Raw genomic sequence first — 16,869 nt, forward strand, 5'->3', positions numbered from 1 at the left:
CGACCTAGAGGGTCCAAGGGATGGAAGTTCCTAACCCAACAATGAGTATTGTCATGTAACGTGTCCATCCATCTGCTTAAGGGACACATCTTAGCAGCCCATCGGGAAGAGAGTCTAGAAAGCGCCACCTGGCACTCGCAAGGAATGTCATAGGGTTTGCAATCCAGGTCTTCCCGAGTCTGCCCCGAGCGGAAGTGTCCAGCCGTTCCCACTTAGGATCGACCTGAAGTCAGGGTTCCTTTCCTATCAGCAAAGTCTCTAGGAAGAAGCTAGCCTCGAGCTCCAGATGAACCACTTTGCGTAAGAACAACTGAGTCGAAGCAGATTCATGCTCCACTTGGTTCATGGAGAATGGGAAACGAGGGGGATGCAAAGCTCAACCTCTCTGCCATAAGGCATAGTCCCATTCCTTTCCCCTAAAACAACACAAATTGGGATTTTAACCCTACTGATGCTAGGTCTTCATGGTCTCGTTGTCTCGTCTTTTGAGAAAAGTCCTCAGCTAACCGGAACCACCCTTTCGTAGGACGGACCTAAGTCACGTCCACCGCACTTTCCTCAATTTGCTTTAGTTGTCTAATTACCTACCACTTTACGTTTGACATGCAAAAGCAGCTTCCTTAATTAATCAAATTAATCACGGGTTCCTTCACGTAACTTAGGCACTGACACAAAAACAATGTCAAGCAAATTCCTTTTTCTCAAATATCTGTTCTTTATTTATCATAATTTCGGAGTACATCCAATATCATGCCCGAAGGCTATCCCAGCAATCTACAAGATTGCTGCTCCAAGTTCCGCCCGTAGACTAGTACACAGTCCTCGAGATCCCATCTCGAGTCACGTCGGCCTATTGTGCGGGATCTAGAGGCAAGGAATTTACAGCCAGAGCCTCCCCTGGCACCCAAGCGTCCTCCTGCTCCGAGCAGCACCCATGGAGAGACCTCTCGCGACGGGTTAGGTCCATATTCCCGACATGGCTAGCAACCCCTTGGATAGGGCCACGCAGACATTCAGAGGTAACTGTTCCTGCCTCTCCCTCCAGGCTTTTAACCTAAAGCATTAAGTGTTTTTCCTTGAATTAGTTCGTTGAGCAAAGGAGATCAAATAATGTACCTAAGTGTACAATCACAAACACTTCGGAGGTCATTTGTACGACCAATTGCTAAGGTGTGACTCTTTTTTTTCGGATGCTGGGAGCATCTGATCCTAGGTCTTCTTCCCGGATGCTCCCAGCATCCGATCCTAGATCATTTGTGACTTGGCGAGATCCCAATAATCTCAAACAAGATTATTCAAGCAAATGTTCTTGGTAAGTTAACTTATTTTGACTTGCCCTTTCCCTTGGGTTTTACCTTATGGTATCTTAACCTAACCCAAGCATTAACTGGACAATCAAGGCAACAGACATGCCTTATTCACAACCCAACCAAGGGTCTTTTATCCTTCCAGTTCTAACCAAGTTCAGTTAACACACTTGGCAACACATGACTCTTCATCTAGACCTTCAAGATACAATCTAGATGCATGCGTCCCTTCCATCTCTCTCTTAGTGTGGTACTATGTGGAGTTTTCCAATCATCCTTACCCATCATGCACATGGTGCGTTTAGTGTATTTGTACATCCTAAACGACCTTTAACTCTCTTCATACCTGGCAACGAATACTTATTTCTAATGCACCGGATCACATGTGACTTGCGTATATGAAAGTCTAGGTTTCTTTCCAACAGTGCAAATGCATCTTACGAACAGAAACTAACATTTCATGTGTTTCTTTTAATCATGATTGCGAAGCATGAATTCTAAATGACTATTCATGCAACTGAACTGGTTTAAAAGCTATTATTTTATGTGAAATAATGCAAAAACCATATCATTCTATGTGTGTAAAAGCTATCATTTCATGCATATAAACTTGAACTCCATACTCTACCATTTCACGCATGCGACCTAGCACTTAGAGTAAACAAAATCCTAAGACTCGTTCTTGTTCCATGTATGTAGCTAACCCCTTCATTTCTTCCACAAGAAATAATACAGCATTAATTATCAGGCTTAGGATATCTAAAGAACTTGGGTTTGATTCGTGATCGTAGGGGCATTTGTGGCGTTGGTCACTCCGCTCACCTCTCCCACATTACCAGTACCCATGGTAACTTTGGCACCTACGCTTCCCACAACTTTCTTTTTGGGAGCCATCTGTACCCGAATTCTGGATAGTCCGGACCTTAACGGCCTTCAAGATGACCGGCTCAGGAAAGAAAAGTCATGGGAAGGGGTCCTTCGCCGATGAAGGGGTGGCTTGAGTGTGGCTCCTCGAACCTTCACCTCTCACCAACTCTCTCTCTCTCTCTCTCTCTCTCTCTCTCTCTCTCTCTCTCTCTCTCTCTCTCTCTCTCTCTCTCTACTTCTTCTTCTTCTCTTCTCCTTCTCTCTCTCTCTCCCTCTTCTTCGTCTTTTCTTCTCTCCTTCTCCTACTCTCTCTCTTTCTCTTCTTCTTCTTCTCTTCTTCATCTCCTACTCTCTCTCCCTCTCCTTCTCTTATTCTCTTTCTCCCTCTCCTTCCTCTTCTTCTTTTCTCTTCTTCTCCTACTCTCTCTCTCTCTCCTTCTCGTCTTCTCTCTTTCCCTCTCCTTCCTCTTCTTCTTCTTTTCTCTTCTTCTCCTAATCTCTCTCTCTCTCTCTCCTCTTCTTCTCTCCCTCTCCTCTTCCCCTTCTACTTCTTTTTCCCTTCCTCTCCTTCTTCTCTTCTTCTCTCCCTCTTCTCTCCTTCCCTTCTTCTCTCCCTCTTTTCTTCCTCTCCTTCCTCTTTTCCTCTTCTCCTTCTCTCTTCTCTCCTTCTACCTCTTCTTCTTCTACTTCTTCTTCTTCTCTCTTCTCTCCTTCTACCTCTTCTTCTTCTTCTTCTTCTTCCCTCTCTCTCTCCATTCACTTCTTCTCTCCCTCTCCTCTTTTCTGCTCACAAGGGGGGCCGCATCCAACTGGCGATCGAGGATGGGGAGGAGGTTACTCAGACGGAAGCCCAGAGGGGGGGGCAGCTGTCGCACAGAGGGGGGGAGTTTGTGTCAGAAGCCCCAGGGGGGCACTGCTGGCCGCCGCGAGCTTGAGGGGGTCCTTGCTGCTAAACGGAGGGGGAAGGTGACGAAGCAGGGAGGGGGGGCACTGTCTGTAGCCAAGGGAAGGGGTGGAAGCTCCTTTTATAGGAGGGGAGGAGGGTGGCATGGCCGCCACCCCTCCCACTTGGGGGGTTGCATGCCCCCCATTACTATCACATCACTCCCTCTCTCTCTCCCCGATGTGCTGTCGGCGGGGAGAGAGAGGGGGATAAAAAATTTTGAACTAAGGTTAATAATTTTTTTTAATTAAGGGGAGGGGAGTTCCTATGGGGCGGCACGGGGGAAAAGCATGGGAATTTTACATCCTCTCCCCCTTAGAGGAATCGAGATGTTCTCATCTCGAGAGGACCTGGGGGTATTGTTGGTTGAGAGTATCTTCATCCATCCAGGTGGCATCCTCTTCGGGATAGTCTTTCCACTGGATGAGGTATTCTCTCAAGGTCCTTGACCTCAAATGCCTCTCCCTGACATCTAGGACTCTATTAGGCCGTAGCTCAAGGACTCCTTGGCTAGGCATTACAATTTGCTGGTCATCAAGTAAATGATTCGAATTAGGTAGATAATTTTTCAGTAGGCTAACATGGAATACATTATGAATCTTTAGGGTTGCGGGCAGCTCTGATACCAACTGTAACGTGTACGCCCGTCCACTTAAGGGACACGTCTTAGCAGCCCATCAGGAAGAGAGTCTAGAAAGCGTCGCCTGGCACTTGCAAGGAATGTTACAGGGTTTGCGATCCAGGTCTTCCCGAGTCTGCCTAGAGTGGAAGTGTCCGACCGTTCCCACTTAGTATCGACCTAAAGTCAGGGTTCCTATCCTATCAACAAAGTCTCTAGGAAGAAGCTAGCGTCAAGCTCCAGATGAACCACTTTTCATAGGAACAACCGAGTCGAAGCGGATTCATGCTACACTTGGTTCATGGAGAATGGGAAACGAGAGCGATGCAAAGCTCAACCTCTCTACCATAAGGCATAGTCCCATTCCTTTCATGGCTCTTCAATTTCCTTGAAGAATATGCTACGAGATGACCTTCTTGCATAAGCTCACATCCTAAAGCAAGTGCGCTAGCATAGTTACCACTTCAAACTCCTTACTAAGATCAGGGAGTTTCAGGATGGGTGCTAATACTAAGCTTTGCTTTAGTTTGTCAAAGCTAGTCTGTTCGGTAGGTGAATATACAATTGCTACTTGCTTCTTTAGTAGATCAGTCAGAGGTGCTGCAATCAAAGCATAATCTTTGATGAAAATCCTGTACCATCCTGTCAACCCAAGAAAACTACGTATTTCTTTGACAGAAGTTGGTGTTGGCCATTCCAGAAAGTCTCTACCTGGATCTTCTAAAATTCCTTCTGCTGATACAATGAATCCTAGATATTCAATCTATAGCTTGAAAAATGCGCACTTCTTCTTCTTGGCATAAAGCTTGTGTGCTCTCATTGTTTCAAGAACAATGCGAAGTTGGGGTTCATGATCTTTTTCATGTTTAGAGTAGACAGGTATCGTTAAAGAAGACAAGTATGAAGTCATCAAGATAGGGCCTAAAGATATCCTGCATCAACCTGTTGAAGGTAGCAAGAGCATTCGTTAGCCCGAATGACATCACTAGGAATTCGAAGTGGCCATACCTTGTACTGAATGTAGTCTTTGGAATATCTTCTTCCTTGATCCTTATCTGATAATATCTAGTCTGAGATCTATCTTTGAGAAGATCTTCGCTCCTTGAAGACGGTCAAGTAATTCATCTATTCTTGGAATGGGGTATTTATTTTTTATGGTTGATTGATTCAACCCTCGGTGTAGTCGATGCATAGATGAAGCGTTCCATCTTTCTTCTTTTGGAACAGCACTGGAGCTCCCCATGGTGAACTGCTAGGATGGATGTAGCCTTGGTCTAATAGTTGCTTGAGTTGCTCTTTCAGTTCGATAGCTTCTGGAATGGACATCTTATATGGCCTCTTTGCGACTGGTGCAGCTCCTAGCACCAGTTTGATTTCGTGGTCGACTTCCCTTTGAGGAGGAATTTCTGCCAGCTCTCTAGGAAATATGTCTGCATATTGCTTTAACCATGAAGGTTCTTCCCCAGATTCCTGATTTTGATCTAGCTTATTCAGTTTATTCAGATAAACAGGTAGGCCCTTTCTAACTCCTTTTATTATCCGTGTTTTTGCCAACTGTATTTTTGGCTTACCAGCCTCTCCTTGAGTCGTGACTAGTTCCCCTTCAAAATTTTGGAAGGAGACTTGGCCCTTCCCACAATGGATGTGGGCATCATTGGGTATTAGCCAATCCATTCTGAGTAAACATTTGTGGACACCTAGGTTCATTACCTTGAATCTCACCGAAGTTGGCTTCCCACCCAATAGGAATTTCACCTTAGCAGTTTGCCTAGTACAAGAGACCTCACGACCATTTGCCAATCCCACAAGTAAAGTAGGTGCGTCTATTGTGGCTATCCCTAACCTTTTTGCACAGATCGATGAAATGAAGGAATGTGTACTACCACAATCAATTAGGGTTTTGAAGCTTTTATCTTCATAATCTGATGGAGTTTGAATCACCGAGAATTGGCAATTCGGACCCTTCTTGTGAAGAGCGGCATGAACCGTTGCCCTCTCAATGTCAGCATCCATGGATGGATCTTCTTCATCGTCCAGCTCTTTGTTGGAAACACTGGAGGTTCTCCCTCTAGCCATGATGGTGGTTCCTTGGCCATGAGCGGCTCTATTTTGACCTTGGAATTCCCCTTGGCAATGTCCTCTGCTAAGATTGGGACACTACCTCTTGAAGTGTCCAGGCTCGTTGCAATGGAAGCAACGTGAGTTGCGGTCATTACTTTGTGTAGGAACAAAGTTGTTGACAGTATTGGCCGTATCTTTCTTCCTTTGGCCCTGATTCTAACCCTGCGCTCTCTTAGTCTGAGCCTTAGACATACCCTTATTCTGATCTTTGTAAGGCCAAGTCATATTGTTCCTTGGTTTAGTCTACACTTCATATATTATTGGAGCAGCTCGAATGAGTGCATCTTGTAGGTCCATTGGGCGCATTGATTCCAATCGGGTGTTTATGGGTGGATTCAACCCAGCACAGAATTTTGACACCTATTGTGTCATATCCATTGGAGGCGCGTACCTTAGGAGTGAAACAAACTTTGAATAATATGCATCAAGGGATAATCCTAGCTGCTTCAAGTCATAGAATTCATTCATTTTTTGTGTGCGGTAGGCAAGTGGTAGATACCTCCCTCGCATAGCTTCCTTAAGCTTCTCTCAAGTGATTGTCCCCTCCGAGATCACTTAGTCTCTGCACCACTATTTCCACCAAAGTCTCGCTTCGCCTGTAAGCTTAAGTTTGGCGAGCATGGCTTTGTTAGTAGGTGTAGTTCCTGCTGCCTCAAAATAGTCCTCCATGGACTCAATCAAGATCTCGATGTCGGCTTGAACAGTCCTTCCCTTGCCATCAAACTCGAGTGGCGTAATTTGTTTGAGAAGGAACTTCTTCTCTTGAACCACAGCTGTACTTAGTGCAGGAGTCGGACTTGGAACCTGCGCTTGGGGTTGCGTCTAGACAATAAGATTCTTTATGTTAACATCTTATCAAACATTCCCCATATTACGTTAATACGATTAGCACAGCTTTCAGCCAAGTGATTTAATCACTTAACACCTTAGCTAACATTTTACGATCAAGATAGACAATAGTAAAAAGTTTTATTTATTCATGAGGGCATAACCCTTTGTCTACATTTTATTTTGGAAACATAGGACAGCTGATTGATACATCAGTTTGGGAAAAATAGGATTGTGTTACAGTCGGCTACAGGAATGAAATAGTAATATGGAGTGGGGTCATGGATTTTCAGGAAACGATAAGTCATAGGAAGCTTGGGGTATCCCTTCCTTTGATACGCATTCTTCTCATAGCGCCCTAACACTTTGATCCTGTTGGCAAAGATCACCCGGGTCACTTCTTCATAGACATACTTCTTTTGCTTGACTTGCCGACCGCTAACATGCAAAGTTGCGTTTGCATGAGCTTCGACAAAGATGAACAACTTCACAATCTTTAAATCCTCCATCCATTTGATTCTCTTCAAGTTGGTCTGAAGGTACGCGAGTCAGTGGGCTGCTATGTAGTATATTCCTGATTCTCCCGTCCATCTCCGTTCCGCATACATGGGTGAAGGATTATAGATGCGGTCCAAAATATTCACCATGCCTAGCCTCTGACGATAATCTGAAGCATGCATTGCAGTCATGAACATGACCTGGAACACCAAGAACTTGCTCCATGCTTCGTGACTCTGCAACCCAGCATCCATAAGTGAGTAGTTAAATGTTTTCGACAGAAAACTTACTATCCCCTTATTCCCTTTATTTTCCTCCATTAAGTTCCCTTGTAATCTTAGATCCCGTTGGTTCGCTCTGATACCAACTGTGACGTGTCTGCCCGTCTGCTTAAGGGACACGTCTTAGCATCCCATTGGAAAGAGAGTCTAGAAAGTGCCGCCTGGCACTCGCAAGGAATGTCATAGGGTTTGCGATTCATGTCTTCCCGAGTCTACCCCGAGCGGAAGTGTCTGATCGTTCCCACTTAGGATCGACCTGAAGTCAGGGTTCCTTTCCTATCAGCAAAGTCTCTAGGAAGAAGCTAACGTCGAGCTCCAGATGAACCACTTTGCGTAGGAACAACCGAGTCGAAGCGGATTCATGCTGCACTTGGTTCATGGAGAATGGAAAACGAGAGGGATGCGAAGCTCAACCTCTCTTCCATAAGGCATAGTCCCATTCCTTTCCCCTAAAACAACATAAATCAAGATTTTAACCCTACTGATGCTAGGTCTTCATGGTCTCGTTGTCTCGTCTTTTGAGAAAAGTTCCCAGATAACCGGGACCACCCTTCCGTAGGACGGACCTAAGTCACGTCCAATCGTACTTTCCTCAATTTGCTTTAGTTATCTAATTACCTACCACTTTACGTTTGACATGCAAAAGCAGCTTCCTTAATTAATCAAATTAATCACGGGTTCCTTCACGTAACTTAGGCACTGACACAAAAACAATGTCAAGCAAATTCCTTTTTCTCAAATATATGTTCTTTATTTATCATAATTCCAGAGTACATCCAATATCATGCCCGAAGGCTATCCCAGCAATCTACAGGATTGCTACTCCAAGTTTCGCCCATAGACTAGCACACGGGCCTCGAGATCCCATCTTGAGTCACGTCGGCCTCTTGTGCAGGATCTGGAGGCAAGGAATTTACGGCCAGAGCCTCCCCTGGCACCCAAGCGTCCTCCTGCTCCAAGCAGCACCCACCCAGAGACCTCTCGCAGCGGTTAGGTCCATATACCCGACGCGGCTAGCAACCCCCTTGGATAGGGCCAAGTAGACAGTCGGAGGTAACTGTTCCTGCCTCTCCCTTCAGGCTTTTAACCTGAAGCATTAAGTGTTTTTCCTTGAATTGGTTCCTCGAGCAAAGGAGATCAAATAATGTACCTAAGTGTACAATCACAAACATTTCGAAGGTCGTTTGTACGACCAACTGCTAAGGTGTGACTCTTTTTTTCCGGATGCTCCCAGCATTCGATCCTAGTTCTTCTTCCCGGATGCTCCCAACATCCAATCCTAGATCGTTTGCGACTTGGCGAGATCCCAATAATCTCAAACAAGATTATGCAAGCAAATGTCCTTAGTAAGTTAACTTATTTTGACTTGCCCTTTCCCTTGGGTTTTACCTTATGGTATCTTAACCTAACCCAAGCATTAACTAGACAATCAAGGCAACAGATATGCCTTATTTGCAACCCAACCAAGCGTCTTTTATCCTTCCAGTTCTAAAGAAGTTCAGTTAACACACTTGGCAACATTGGACTCTTCATCTAGGCCTTCAAGATATAGTCTAGATGCATGTATCCCTTCCATCTCTCTCTTAGTGTGGTACTATGCAGAGTTTTCCAATCATCCTTACCCATCATGCACATGGTGCGTTTAGTGTATTTGTATATCCTAAAAATGACCTTTAACTCTCTTCATACCTAGCAATGAATACTTATTCCTAATGCACCGAATCACATGTGACTTGCGTATATGAAAGTCTAGGTTTCTTTCCAACGGTGCAAATGCATCTTACAAATGAAAACTGACATTTCATGTGTTTCTTTTAATCATGATTGCGAAGCATGAATTCTAAATGACTATTCATGCATTGAGTTGGTTTAAAAGCTATTATTTTATGTGAAATAATGAGAAAACCTTATCATTCTATGTGTGTAAAAGCTATCATTTCATACATATTAACTTATGCGAACTCCATACTCTACATTTCATGCATATAAACTTATGCGAACTCCATACTCTACCATTTCACGCATGCAACCTAGCACTTAGAGTAAACAAAATCCTAAGACTCGTTCTTGTTCCATGCATGTAGCTAACCCCTTCATTTCTTCCACGAGAAATAATACAGCATTAATTATCAAGCCTAGGATATCTAAAGAACTTGGGTTTGATTCGTGATCGTAGGGGCATTTGTGGTGTTGGTCGCCCTGCTCGCCTCTCCCGCATTACTGGTACCCATGGTAACTTTGGCACCTACGCTTCCCGCGACTTTCTTTTTGGGAGCCATTTGTACACAGAGTTTGGATAGTCCAGACCTTAACGGCCTTCAAGATGACCGGCTCGGGAAAGAAAAGTCATGGGAAGGGGTCCTTCATCGATGAGGGGGTGGCTTGAGTGTGGCTCCTCGAACCTTCACCTCTCACCAACTCTCTCTCTCTCTCTCTCTCTCTCTCTCTCTCTCTCTCTCTCTCTCTCTCTCTCTCTCTCTCTCTCTCTCTCTCTCTCTCTCTACTTCTTCTTCTTCTCTTCTCCTTCTCTCTCTCTCCTCTTCTTCTTCTTTTCTTCTCTCCTTCTCCTACTCTCTCTCTTCCTCTTCTTCTTCTTCCTTTTCTTTGTCTCCTACTCTCTCTCCCTCTCCTTCTCTTCTTCTCTCTCTCCCTCTCCTTCCTCTTCTTCTTCTTTTCTCTTCTTCTCCTATTCTCTCTCTCTCTCCTTCTCTTCTTCTCTCCCTCTCATCTTCCCCTTCTACTTCTTTTTCCCTTCCTCTCCCTCTCCTTCTTCTTCTCTTCTTCTCTCCCTCTCCTCTCCTTCCCTTCTTCTCTCCCTCTTTTCTTCCTCTCCTTATTCTTTCCCTCTTCTCCTTCTCTCTTCTCTCCTTCTACCTCTTCTTCTTCTACTTCTTCTTCTCTCTTCTCTCCTTCTACCTCTTCTTCCCTCTCTCTCTCCCTTCACTTCTTCTCTCCCTCTCCTCTTTTTTGCTCACGGGGGAGCCGCAGCTGACTGGCGATCGAGAAGGGGGGGGTCACTCAGACAGAAGCCTGGACAGGGGGGGTCACTCGGACGGAAGCCTGGAGGGGGGGACGCAACTGCCGCACGGGGGGGGGGGGGGGGGGGGGGAGTTTTTGTCGGAAGCCCCAGGGGGGGTGCTACTGGCCACCGCGAGCTGGAGGGGGTCCTTACTGCTGCAACGGAGGGGGAAGGTGACAAAGCAGGGAGGGGGGGGTTGTCTGTAGCCGAGGGAGGGGGTGGAAGGTCCTTTTATAGGAGGAGAGGAGGGTGGCATGGCCGCCACCCCTCCCACCTAGGGAGCTGCATGCCCCCCATTACTATCACATCACTCCCTCTCTCTCTCTCCCCAATGTGCTATCGGCGGGGAGAGAGAGGGGGATAAAAAATTTTGATCTAAGGTTAATTAAAAAATTTTAATTAAGGGGGGGGGGAGTTCCTATGGGGGGGCATGGGGGAAAAGCACAGGAATTTTACATGTCAAAGTGAAGTTAGGGCTATTCCTACAATTAAGAAGGTTAATTTCTCATCTCAAACTTCTAAAAGGTAGAGCCTAAGTAAAAGCACACAAGTGAAAGCAAGAGCAAAGCAAAGGCTATGGTAGATAAAGCAAGAAAGCAAGAGAGAAAGAGATCGTATGTGGAAACTCCAACAGTCACAATGTGTGACTGATATTCCCTTGTTCAATAGTCATTGAAAGAATAAAGAATAAAGTGATAGCAATGGGTGCCTGTCACCTCTAGTGTACATGTGTGTGATCACAGTGTGTGAAGTAAATATAAGGAAGCATAGGCACTAATGCATTTATCCCCAACACCCTCCCACTTAAGGGTGAATGTACTTCTAGTGAGGAGAGGACAAGAAAAAGTGAAAAAGTGCAAATATACATAAAATATAACAAGATGAGGAATAGATGTCATCTCAACCTATCTCCATCATCATCCTAAGAAAGGTAAAATGTTCCACTGAAAGACTTTTAGTGAATAGATCTATTGGATTCTCATTAGTCAAGATCTAACAAGCTCAATACACATGTTCTCTACCACCTCCTTGATGAAGTGATAGTGCACTTAATGTGTTTTGTCTTTGCATGGAAGATCAAAACTAAATAGTACGATTGCAATGTAGGATTAATAGTAATGCCAAGGTTTGTCTCACCAAACGGCCTAACCATAGGGCCTTCTTGCAAGGCTGAGTGGATACAACATACTCTACCTTAGTGCTAGATAAGTTTGTGCATTTCTACACCCTTGACATCTAAGAAACAGTACCTCTAGCAAAAGTGAAGACATACCTAGAGGTGGATTTTCTACCATCTGCATGTCTTACATAGTTAGAGTCCATGTAACCCACAATTGTAGTATCTTGACCACCATAACAAATAGTCATATCTATAGTGCCTTTCAAATACCTCATGATACCCTTCATGGCATCTCTATTTCACCAACCAAGTGTAGTCATATAGTGTGCCACAACTCCCACTATTTTCAACTTGTACACCCACTTGCATGGCAAAGCACGCTTTCCACTAGGCAAAGGAACCAAATCCCAGGTATGATTTTTATGCATTAAGTCATATTCTAACTTATAGACCTCTCCCAAGAGCGACTATCACCTCTATGCATGGCCTCATCATTGATAAGAGACTCACCAGCATCTACTCCCACAACATAGTCCATGGAGGGCACAAATCGATCATGTTGACATCTATCTCTAGTAGACCGTCACAAAATAGACTGTGGGACATGTACATCCTATCCAATATCATGATCATGGGCTACTAGAACATCAATTACATGCTATCTAGCTAGTTGTATGGTAATAGGAGGCTCCTCTTAAAATATCACTCTGTGTACCTCAACTACCTGCTCAAGCTACTTATTCATCTTCTCCTTATGAAAAATAACATCATGGCTATAAATGACCTTCCTAGCCTGTGGATCCCATAGGTGTGATAACCCATCACACCTACATTCCCATAACCAAAAAAGATGAATCTCACAAATTTAGCATCCAGATTCTTGCATTTTTCCTTGGGAACGTGACAAAAAGCCTACATCCAAAGACACGCAAATGAGAATGTGATAAAGCTTTTCCAGACCATACCTCCTCTACAACTTGACAACCAATAGCAATGCATGGGGATCTATTAATCAATTATACAACAGTATTAACTATCTCAACCCAAAAATGATGTGGTAAGCCTATCTAACTAACCATACTATGGATTCTCTCTTGAATCATGCTATTTATGCACTCTACAACACCATTCTGGGGTGGGATATAAGGGGCAGTCAACTGATGCTGAATATACACAAAATTGCTCAAATGCTTTAGAGAAATATTCACCCCCATTATCTAACCTTATGCATTTAAGCCTATAACCAGATTGGTTCTCAACAAGAGGAAGCCAATACCGAAAGGTAGCCAATACATCCTATTTCTGCTTTATGGGATATATGCCTAGGCCTTATGCAAATAATCATCAATGAAAGTCACAAAGTACTTCACACCACCTAGTGATTGATATGGCATGAAACCACATACATTAGAATGAACAAGAGCCCTAGGCTCACCCATGTGCTCATAATACGAGACTTCTTATGAGAACTTTGTGTTTGCTTGCCCATAAAGACACCAATCACATGTATTGAAACATCTATAGTCAAGGAGCGGAAGATACTACAAATGAGAAAGAATTTCCATTCCCTTTAAGGACACATGCCCAAGGCAACTATGCCATAAAGATACATTTGGCATGTCAACCACCATAGCCAAAATATGGTTAATAGATCTAGATACAAGCAACGGATAGAGCCTGTCAGCCTTGGCCTCAAGCAAAGATAAGATTCCCATGAGTAATTTTCCACGTGGAATTACCAAAAGATACATGATACCTTGCATCATCCAACTGTTTAAGAGAGAGTAAGCTTTTGGTCAAAGCCAAAACATTGCATACATCATGCAAAACAAAAGTGTTACCTGAAGTAAATTACAATCTAACATCACCAATGCCAATAATATCCAAAGCCAAGTCATTTCCTAGTCTCACAAAACCTATCATGTTGCAATAGGAATGAAATCAAGAGAACAAGTTGGCAAGATGTAATCATCATCAAACTCAAGATCCAAGGTATTTATCTCCTCAATTTTCATGCTGGTGGACTTACTATAAACAATGCTATTATCATCAAATTTATCTTGCACTTTACCCTTGCCTTTCTCCTTGCGCTTATCATTGTGCATCTTATGGCACTATAACCTAATATGACCATAATTCCCACAGTAATGATATGTAAGAGAGACCTTGCGAGACCACGAGACTTACTACAAGACTACCTATGAGACTGAGATCTCTATGAGTCTCTACCATGGCAATCACTATCGTTGTTACCATCATGTCTACCACTAATAGTCAATACATAAGAAGTATGGGCTACATCCACATACTTTCTGTTCATCTCCTTTGTGAATAAGGCACCTTCAACATCCTGGAGTTTCAAACCATCCTTAGGCATATTAGCACATATGGAAATACAAAAAGTAACTCAGGAAGTGTCACAAGCAAGAACAAGGAAGAATATCCTTAAACTCAATGCCTTGTGAAGTCAACTGGTTGATAATTGAGTGAAACTTATTCAAATATACAGACACACTAGTCCCCTCTTTCATGCAAAGATCCATGAGCTATTTCAACCAATACATTTATAAAGCTAAACTTTGCGTATCATAAAGATTATATATCTTCTCCCATAAATGCTAAGCATTGTCCTCAAATGTCATAATATTAAAATAAATATATTTTGACAATGACAATATAATAGTGGATTTATATAGCTCATCCAACTCATCCCAAATATCCTAATCGATGCCTTCGAGCTTCACATTCTTGGTTTTCAAAGGCCGAGCCTGCTTCTTTTGAACCAATACCTACCATATTTGCATCTTCCAATAGGTGAAGTTTGTGCCATCAAGCTTGTCAATATTAAAAAATAGCACTATTATTCGAAAAATTGGTCATAATGATAGTATACCAGTGTAAAATCCAAGAGAATGGGTTGTTGTAAATGACTACAAATCAATCCCCAAAACTCAACCAAAACAAAGGCAAAACAAGAGGGAAGACCAAAGTATAGAACTGTCCACCAACAAGCAATAGACTGCCAAAGTACAATGTCTACTCTCCAAAACAATGTTGAAAATTGTAATTACAACAATGTTGAAATAAGGATAGCAGTATATATCAATCCAACTATGGACAAATAGCCAAGAAAGCAAGCTCTCACTGATGCCAAGGATATCTAAGTAGCAACTAGGATACATGACTAAGCATAGTCCACCAATACCAAAGACTATACAAACTCAAAGTATCAATAAACCACACATCCCATAAGCATATATATCACTAACAAATTGCTCATAGAGGTAAGTACTGATGTCCAAAGTATACAAAATCAAATTATCCTAGAAGTGTTCAAGATAAGTGCATCCAATAGCATACAAGAGAGTATATACATAAACCAAGGGACCCACTATCTCAAAGAACCAAGTTCTGCTTTGCCAAGTAAGTACAAGCATCTCCCACTAGAAGTGAATTTGAAATGCAATGTGAGTAAGTACAACTTATCAAAGCCCAAGTACATCAAGTGTACTCAAATCTAATTGTCAAAGCATATCATAAGCATATCTAGGCTCATACATCAATGCTATACATCATCATAGACATGTAGCATATCTAAAATACCATGTAAATACAATATGCATTCAAAGCATGAAGCTCACTCTTGTATGCTTGCTATTTAAATTATGAGAACAATAATAAACCTCTATAAACAATCCAAGTAGCATCCCAAAAGCATAACCATACCATCTGAGCACCAACTGGCGCACACTTTGATGAGTGGATCCACGAGACTATCTTTGCCAAACATGGTGACGAGATATTCCAAGTTTTCTCTAAGAACTTCAACCTTAAAAGCATGCTCTCATATAGAATATCTTCGGCCAATTCTAGTGGTCATAAAATCAGTATCTATGATAGCTTCAGGTTCAAGTATTTCAGTCTCTTCCTCTAACAAAGGTGGGTTTTCATAAACAGGGTATACAGGTAATTAGCCTCTATGAAATTTACTATTTGTTGTCCAACCAGAAGTGTTCTACTTTGTGTGAAATGGAGAATTAAAAACTACATAGAATCGACACTATGAGTTCCAAAACTATAGCTCTCATTGCACTCTTTGTTGAAGCTATAGAACACTTGAATCCAATATTGCATACAAAAGTTATAGTGAAAACATATTTGTGTTGTCAAGCTGCCATAGCTATCTATGAATTCTATAACATGCTCTGTATCCACTCAAAATGGATAGAATGGCTACTCCTTAACTCAAGAAGCACTCAACAAGGCTCAACTAAGCCCTAGGGAGCTCTTGAATAAGCTAGGAGCAAGATGTGAAACAAGCCAGGAGAAGGGAAAACCAATGCATACCTCAGGAGGAAGAAACAATGATTGCCATAAAACCTTGAGCTCAAGCTTTGAATCCATGCTAAAGAAAAGGATAAAGAAGCTCCTTGAATAGTTGGCTATGATACCAATTGAAAGATAGAGCCCAAGTAGAAGCAAGAGCAAAGCAAAGGCTATGGTAGATGAAGCAAGAGAGCAAGAGAGAGAGACATCGTATGTGGAAACTCCAACAGTCATAATATGTGACCAGTTTTCCCTTATTTGATAGTCACTAAAAGAATAAAGAATAAAGTGACAGTGATGGGTGCCCGCCACCTACAGTGTACAAGTATGCGGTCATGGTGTGTGAGGTAAATATAAGGTGGCATAGGCACGGGTATGGTCATAGTGTGTGAAGTAAATATAGGGTGGCATAGGCACAAGCACCTTTACTCCCAACAACTTTAAAAATAGATGAAACTTTGACACTAGATAGTGGAGTTCCTTGTCACGTGATCAATAAGAAAGACTAGTACAATTCTCTATTGAAGACCCAATCTAAACCCGGATTGTTGTACAATCAAGGAGCAAATTGTGCCCAAGATGTGTTGGTAATTTATCATAGCTATTTGTATTGAAGATTGAATGAGATTAGCCTATACTAAATATACTTCAACCTTATAGCAATACAAGATAAAGAAATATTACAAGAGGCACTAGTTGTCCGAGCCAACTCGATGTCAAGTGCCCAAGATTAAGTGGTAAAGCATGCATTTACAAATTTGTATATTTAATGCTTACTATAATTTGAGTTAAATCAAGTTTTCACCACCTTTGCTAAGAAGGAAGGTTGGTATCATGGTTCCATTTCCAGGACACATCAACTCCTTTGAGTAGGTGGGCTAGAGGCACTTGTGTGCAAGTTAGAGAAGTTGCATTCTTACTAAAATTGTGATCAATTGAG

The sequence above is a fragment of the Lygodium microphyllum genome, chromosome 23 (assembly GCF_053477565.2).
Source record: "Lygodium microphyllum isolate KBCC chromosome 23, Lygodium_microphyllum_v1.1.10, whole genome shotgun sequence".
Classification (NCBI taxonomy): Eukaryota; Viridiplantae; Streptophyta; class Polypodiopsida; order Schizaeales; family Lygodiaceae; genus Lygodium; species Lygodium microphyllum.